Source organism: Nicotiana sylvestris, chromosome 7 (genome assembly GCF_000393655.2).
Source record: "Nicotiana sylvestris chromosome 7, ASM39365v2, whole genome shotgun sequence".
Classification (NCBI taxonomy): domain Eukaryota; kingdom Viridiplantae; phylum Streptophyta; class Magnoliopsida; order Solanales; family Solanaceae; genus Nicotiana; species Nicotiana sylvestris.
Genome location: NC_091063.1, coordinates 150,319,014 through 150,327,180, shown reverse-complemented (window position 1 = coordinate 150,327,180; position 8,167 = coordinate 150,319,014).

Sequence of the window (8,167 nt, the reverse complement as noted above, 5' to 3'; positions counted from 1 at the left end):
TTTCCGAAAATTTCAAAAAAAATAGCAGAGTAGGGAGATAATTACTTATTCTTTTTAAAAAAAAAACCATGTCCGCGTAATATCAAACCTAACCAGAATTTTCTAAAAAAATATAATAAAAAAAACTGATAAAAAAAAAGCTTGTCTTTCAGTTCGACTATTCCTTTTAATCACTTTCAAAATCAAAAAAAAATATAAATAAAAAATAAAAAATAAAATTTTTTATTTGTTTCATTTGTAGCACCTCTTTAAAAGATTTTCAAAATTTCAAAAAAAGAGGAAGTTTAAAATGTGTAAATATTTCCTTGGTCTCTTTTCAAAAATAAATAATAAAATGAAAAACAAAACATATAACAAAATTTCAAAAAAAGGGTTATTCTTCTTTTCTTTAAAGGATTTTATTTTTTGTTTCCCCTATTTTGATCTGACCGAACTACGCCGGTTTGATTCTCGCACGGGGTGAGATACGTAGGCAACCCTCGGCGGGTCCAACCTCCCGTTTTTGCAAAAAAAAAATCTAGATAATTTTAATTTTTGAGTCTAATAAAGCTTATCACCCTAAATAAATGTGCAGGATGAGCACGATACAAAATGAACCGTTTTCAATAATGACCAAGATCCCTTTTGAGTTGCAATTATGGTGGGATGACTTAGTCAAGGAGGGGCAAGGAAAAGTGAGGAAATATCTGAAAAATCTCCCGGATTTATTAGACATTCAACCTCGGGGCGATATTATCAGATCATTGGTCACTTACTGGGATTCGGCGCACAATGTATTTCATTTTTCAGACTTCGAACTCACCCCGACGTTGGAGGAAATAGCGGGATACATTGGGGGTGATGAAGCTCCATTAAGGTTCAAATACTTGATTGCACCTAGGGCCGTCACGGTACACCGGTTTCTGGATTTTCTGAAAATACCCCGTACATTTCACCACCCAGATCTTGCCAAAGGTTTCTGCAGTCTCCATCTCATGTATGCTAGATATGGTCATGAGGGCGGGTTCAATAAGCCGAATTTCAAACTGTGTAGTAAAGGCAACCGACAAAAGTGGGACGAACACAGGCAGTTAGCTTTTATGACAGCCTTCTTAGGTCTTATAGTGTTCCCAAGGAAGGACGGCAACATCGATCTAAAAGTAGCTGGGGTCGTCAGTACCTTGCTCACCCAAGATAAAAGTACTCTGGCACCTATGATTATGGCTGACATTTTCCGGGCTCTCACTGCTTGTCGAGCCAGGGGCGACTTTTTCGAAGGATGTAACCTACTGTTGCAAATATGGATGACTGATCACTTATGCCACCGCTCTACGCTCTTGGGTTACGGTTCGCCCGAGAAGACTTGTATCGGAGAATTCTACACTAGAGTCAAAGGTTTCAATCTACCTGAAGGCGTCACATCATGGACCTCATTTTTCCGAACTCTCACTGCTAGCCAAATCCAGTGGACGCTCGGATGGTCGCCTATTGAGGAAATCATATACATGCCAGCAACCAGACCCTACTTTCTGTTGATGGGACTTAAAAGCATCCAACCCTACGCACCATATCGGGTTTTGAGGCAACTTGGGAGGTATCAAGTGGTGCCGAAAGATGAAGATCTGAGTACCCAAGTGATTGAGATCAGTCCAGACGGTCGTTTTCCCGAAGAAGAAGTTCGCCAAATCTGGAGTGAGTGCCAACATCTGACGGCAAGCACTTGTGTAATGGATATAGCAAAAGGGGAAGTTGCCCCAGGATATCACGCTTCGTTCAGGGGCGACCTGTCTTGTGAAAGACCGGCTAAGAGACCGCATCTCAAAGATTTCATGGAATCGTCCCAAAGGCAATGGGACTGGTTAGCAAAAGAAAAGGGGTATCGGGCCGAGATCGGTGATTTGAAGCTACAAATTGACAGTCTGAAATTCAATAACAGCATACAAATCGCGGCGGATCGAAGCGAAAAGAATAAATTGGTCCGAGAGAATGAAGAACTTAAGGCCCAAATCCAAAAATTGAGATTGTCTCTTGATGAACAGCCCAGAAGTCGATCAGACCAACAGTTGATTAAGGGTTTGAGAAGAGAAGTCGCGGAATGGCGAGATGGTTTAGAAGAATCGAGAAAGGCTATGGCGAAGCTCAAGGCACAGTGGGGAGTAAAAGTAGAGAAACATCGCCGATACTTGAACCAATCGAAACGCGACCACGAGAAAACTGTTGCCAAAATGAAGAGAGAGATGGCTACACTTGAGATCAAAGCAGCTAATCAGGCCAAGGACTTCCAAATTGAGAGCAGATACTGGTACGATTTGTTGGCCCAGATGAAGTTAGAAGTACGGCAACTGAAGCATCAGCATATGCAGGATGCTCAGGTATTCAAGATATGTAGCGATCAGATAAAACGCCTACTCATAGAGAAGAAGCAAACCAGAGATAGGATCAAGGCCATTGCCCATGCCATCACCAGACGATGTCTACGATGTGAGAACATGTCCAGCGTTACCGTCCTCTCGGCAGTGATGGGTTATGTCAAGCAGACTATGCATGAGCTGGAGCAACTTGAGAGGGATCTCACGCCTAGGACCGTGGCAAGGCCGAACGATGCCCCGCGGACACCAATTTTCAAAACCATAATGCACTCATAAGTCAAGCCTGCATCTTAGCATCTTCTGCCTGTTTTCCTAGCAGGGTGATTTTGAGTCTAGGTTTATTTTCAAAGTTTGCTCCTTCTTTTGCAAAATGTAGTTTGTAATAGACCATTTCAACAATAAAGAGGTTGCTTCTTTTACGCTCATTTGTGTTTTTCGAACTACGTAATGATCTGATTCACATAGGCATCGTGATACGTAGGCAATCCTCATCGGATCCGATCGCATTTCTTTTACTGCAAAATAAAAAAATAAAAGAAAAAATAAAAGAAAAACAAAAAAAAAGAGAAAAAAAAAAGGGAAAATAATAATAAGAGGAAAAATGCTGGAACGACGCATGCTCTCGTAGCAAACATGTAGGAATCCACTTAACTGTATAGGTGCATCATGCCCAACGTGAGATTGCCTATCTATTGTTTGCTACAAATTAACCCTGCGTTTGTCGTTGAGTACATTCAGGTTTTTTGGAAAGACGGTTGGTTTGGTGAAAGTCTGGCCTCGCACTCATACTTCACGAGGTCAAGGAGAAGTGTTCAACTACCTGTTGTTAGAACCAGAAGCAGCACTCACACTTACTTCACCAGGTCAAAAGGAAGTTTGGAAATGTCTTCAGAAATTCCGTTGCAAACAATCCCTGTCTCCGAGGAGAGCTCGATCTCAGCCGTCCTCACACCTGAATCCGCAACTGCGGAGGAAAATAGAATCCTACGGCTCCGCATGTTGGAAATGCTGGACGACTGGAATAATGGGAAAGAGCCGCCAAGTGTCGTCCCCGGATTCCCTGAATTATTCTCCAGGTCAAGTGGGACTTCTAATGTCCCCATAAATTATCCTGCTACCCCATTCGGGTACCCAGCCACTTCAGCCTTCTCTGCTGGATCGCCTTCTGAGCCTCATCCCCGAATGTCAGCCACCGATGCAAGCATGAACATCTTTACTGCACCGCCCTGCCCGATTACGGCACAGCCTGCTACGTACAAGCCAAGCTTTGACTCATCCTCTTTTACATTCCAAGCACCCTCGTTCTCAATGGAACCAACTAGGTTCGCTACCAGCACTAATCCTTCACCGCCTCAGTGCGAGCTTGCACCCGGGCAGGATCAGAACCCCAGAATTGCAGAACAAAATGAGATTGCCAAAAGAATGAGAAGCCTTGAACAAAGTTTGAAGAATATGCAAGGATTGAGCAGACAGAAGAGCGTCTCTTACGCCGACCTATGCATCTTCCCTCACGTGTACCTTCCAGTAGGTTTCAAGACCCCAAAGTTTGAGAAATACGACGGGCACGGTGACCCCATTGCACATCTTAAGAAATATTGCAACCAATTGCGGGGAGCCGGCGGAAAAGAAGAATTGCTAATGGCATATTTTGGGGAAAGTCTAGTAGGGATAGCTTCGGAATGGTATATGGACCAGGAAATGTCCCGATGGCATATATGGGATGATCTCGCCAGAGATTTTGTGAAACAATTCCAGTATAACATTGACATTGCACCAGACCGAAATTCTCTGTCGAATTTAAAGAAGAAACCTTCAGAAAGCTTCAGAGAATATGCTATTAAGTGGCGTGAGCAGGCGTCAAGGGTGAAGCCTCCCATGGATGAAGTGGAAATGGTCACTACCTTTCTCCAGGCTCAAGAGTCTGACTATTTCCAAAACATGATGTCAGCCATGGGAAAGCCATTCGCGGAAGCGATTAAGATTGGAGAGATGGTGGAAAATGGTCTGAAAACAGGTAGGATTCTGAGTCAAGCAGCCATAAGGGCGACCTCCCAAGCCGTCCAAAGCGGGTCCGGAGGAATGACAAGAGGGAAGAAGAAGGAAGAAACGACCATGGCAGCCTCGGAAGCAAGGGAGTATCGTCATCCCAGGCCCCGTTTTCCGAAAAGAACCCCACAACACTACTACCCCCACTCAAATATGGCATATGCTCATCAACCCTATATGGTCATGAATGCCCAGCCTTATGCCCATCCGCCGCAACAAGCCAACCGAGGCCCAGCTCCACCTCCCAGAAATCAGCCTCCTTACCGCAACCACTATAACCCACAACCCCCGCAGAATAACTTCCGCCCTCAAGAGCCACCCCGAAGGCGGACTTTTCACGCCCATCGGTGAACCATACTCAACTTTGTTCCCGAAGCTAGTCCAGTTGGGTTTCTTGCAACCAATCCCTCAAACAAGGCAAAACCCGACGTCACCTTCTTACAAAGCTGGAGTCAGATGCGCCTATCATTCAGGGGCCGAGGGACATGATACAAATGACTGCTGGTCGTTGAAAAGAGTGGTCGAAAATTTGATAGAGCAAGGGAAAATAGTGCTAAGGGACGAGGAGATCCCGAATGTAACTAACAATCCATTACCTGCTCACAATAATGGGCCGCTGATCGGAATGATTTGTGAAGACAAAGAGTTCGACCCTGCTCTGAAAGCCATAATTGCCATTGTCGACAAGGGGAAGAGGCCCGAAACAGACCAGAAACCAGAAAAGGGGGAGGAGGCCAAAGCTATAAAGAAAAAGCCTGAAAAGAAGGTGGAGAAGAAAGTGGTACCGGTAAAGGATGGAGTTCTTTACATACCACGAGGTCGAGCTGAGAAGACGTAGAACTTCGGAATCAAAAAGACAAAACCTATGTACATGCCGAAAGGGGCCTATGTGGTCCGGGGGACGATTCAACCACCTCGGCTGAATGAGCCAGTGGTTATCGGACGCGTGCCACAAAAGCCAATGACCAACCCGTCCACAGTGCCGTGGAATTATCAAAAGACTTTGGTAATGTACAAAGGTAAAGAGGTCATGGGAGAACTTCCAGAAAATACTTTCATTGGAAGGTATTCAAATACCCAAGAACTGAACAACGCCACACAAAGGCGCTTCCCGCCAAAGAAGCCCGTAAGTGTTGAAGAAGCGGAAGTGTTCTTCCAACAAATGAAAATGCCGGATTACGAAGTGATAGATCAACTGCGCAAGTACCCCGAGCAAGTGTCCATGCTGTCATTGTTAATGAGGTCGACCGAGCATCAAAAGATCTTACTAAAGACCCTGAATGAAGCATATGTGCCAGTTGAAACCTCGGTAGAACAATTAGAGCGGATGACAGAAAGATTCTTCGCCGTCAACCAAATCTCTTTCAGCAAGAACGATCTACCCCCGGAAGGAGCGGCACACAACAAGGCTTTGCATCTAACAGTTAAATGCGAAGACTATTATGTCAAGCGGGTAATGTTGGATGGGGGCTCAGGCGTTGACATTTGCCCGCTCTCCACGCTACAAAGAATGGAAATTGGGACCGGAAGAATCCGACCCAACAATGTCTGCGTAAGGGCTTTCGACGGCATCAAGAGAGATACCATGGGAGAAATAGACCTATTGTTGGTCATAGGACCAGTCGAATTTCAAGTAACCTTCCAGGTGCTCGACATGGATACATCCTACAATTTTCTCCTTGGCAGACCTTGGATCCATGCGGCAGGAGCCGTGCCTTCCACTCTTCACCAGATGGTGAAGTTCGAGTACGAAGACCGAGAGATCGTGGTCCATGGGGAAGATGAGCATGCCATTTATCGGGACCCATCCATCCCGTACCTTGAACCAAGAGAAGGAAGCGAACATACGGTCTATCAAGCTTTCGAGGTTGTACTGGCAGAGCAGCACGAAGAGGGAATACCCTGCCCCCAGCCTTTCTTGTCTAACGCCTCGGTTATGGTGGCCAAAGAGATGATCCGGCACGGATTTAGGCCAGGGAAGGGGCTTGGACGAACCCTTCAGGGAATAACAGAACCCATTACCTTGCCAGTCACCAAGAAACCTTTTGGACTAGGTTTCAAACCTACTCCAGCAGACGAAGAGTGGGCAAAGAAAAGGAAAAATGAGGGTTGGAAGTTACCTCGACCACTGCCGGATTTATATGCAACTTTCATCAGGCCAAGGTACGCCGAAGAAGAAGATGATGAGGTCTTCACAGCTGAGGAAATCGAGGAGATATGTGGGGCGATGAGAGAGATGCTCTACGAGGTCCACATGGTTCAACCAGGTGAAGGCACAAGCACTGCTGAGATGCTGTACGTGGGGACGAACGCCAAACTTCAAAACTGGGAGGCCACGCCATTCCCAACTAGACGGAAGTCCGGGTAGACCTGTCCTGCCACCTTTCCTGTGTCACAAGTTGTCTCCAGGACATAACTTGAACGTTTTCTTCCTTTCAATTGTTGTTTTGAATTCCTAAGTTGTAAACATTGTTGTCTTCCAACTTTCCAAAGAAAATGAAAAAAAAATCATCATTGCTTTCCCATTCTTTCTTTTGTTCTGATTTTTGTTATTTTTCCTTTTATCTTTCCTTTCAGTTATAATAATGCGGCTTTAAATATGACATGCTTGCGGACTTCACGCCCAGATCACAACGAGCTATTTAACTGCGAATTAATGAACCCAGAACCAGAATATGATGAGGAAGAAGCTTTTAGGGAAATAAACCGAGAGTTGGAACATTTTGAGAATAAACCTAAGCCAAATCTGAATGACACCAAACCGGTTAATTTAGGAACTCCTGAAGAAATCCGAGAGACCAAAATAAGCATTCACACGGACAAGAAAACGCGAGAGGCGATAATTCAACTTCTTTTTGAATTTAAAGACGTGTTTGCTTGGTCATATGATGACATGCCGGGTCTAGGTGTTGATCTAGTGGTTCATAAATTGCCGATTCATCCTGATTGTCCTCCAGTTCAACAAAAGCAACGAAAGTTCAAAACTGAGGTCAGTGACAAGATTAAAGAGGAGATCACCAAACAATTGAAAACGGGAGTGATTCGGGTAGTCCAGTATACAACTTGGTTGGCAAATGTGGTTCCAGTACCGAAAAAGGACGGGAAAACTCGGGTATGTGTAGATTACCGAGATCTGAACAGAGCAAGTCCTAAAGATAATTTCCCGCTGCCCAACATCCACATCCTCGTTGATAATTGCGCCAAACACGAGATACAGTCTTTCGTAGATTGTTACGCTGGGTATCATCAGGTATTGATGGATGAAGAGGACGCCGAGAAAACTGCCTTCACCACGCCTTGGGGCACCTACTGTTACCGGGTCATGCCATTTGGTTTGAAGAATGCTGGGGCTACTTACATGAGGGCCATGACTGCCATTTTTCATGACATGATGCATCAGGAAATAGAGGTGTACGTGGACGACGTGATAGTCAAGTCCAGGACGCAGGATAATCACATCCAAGACTTGAGGAAATTCTTCGAGAGATTAAGGAAGTATGACTTGAAGCTGAACCCAGCCAAATGCGCTTTCGGAGTTCCGTCGGGCAAACTTTTGGGCTTCATCGTAAGCAGGAGAGGTATCGAGCTAGATCCAACTAAGATAAAATCCATTAGAGATCTGCCTCCCCCGAGAACAAAGAAAGACGTGATGAGTTCTGTTGGGCAGGTTGAACTACATCAGTCGGTTTATTGCCCAGCTGACAAGCACGTGTGAGCCCATATTCAAGCTGTTAAGGAAAGATGCGGCGATTAAATGGACAACTGAGTGTCAA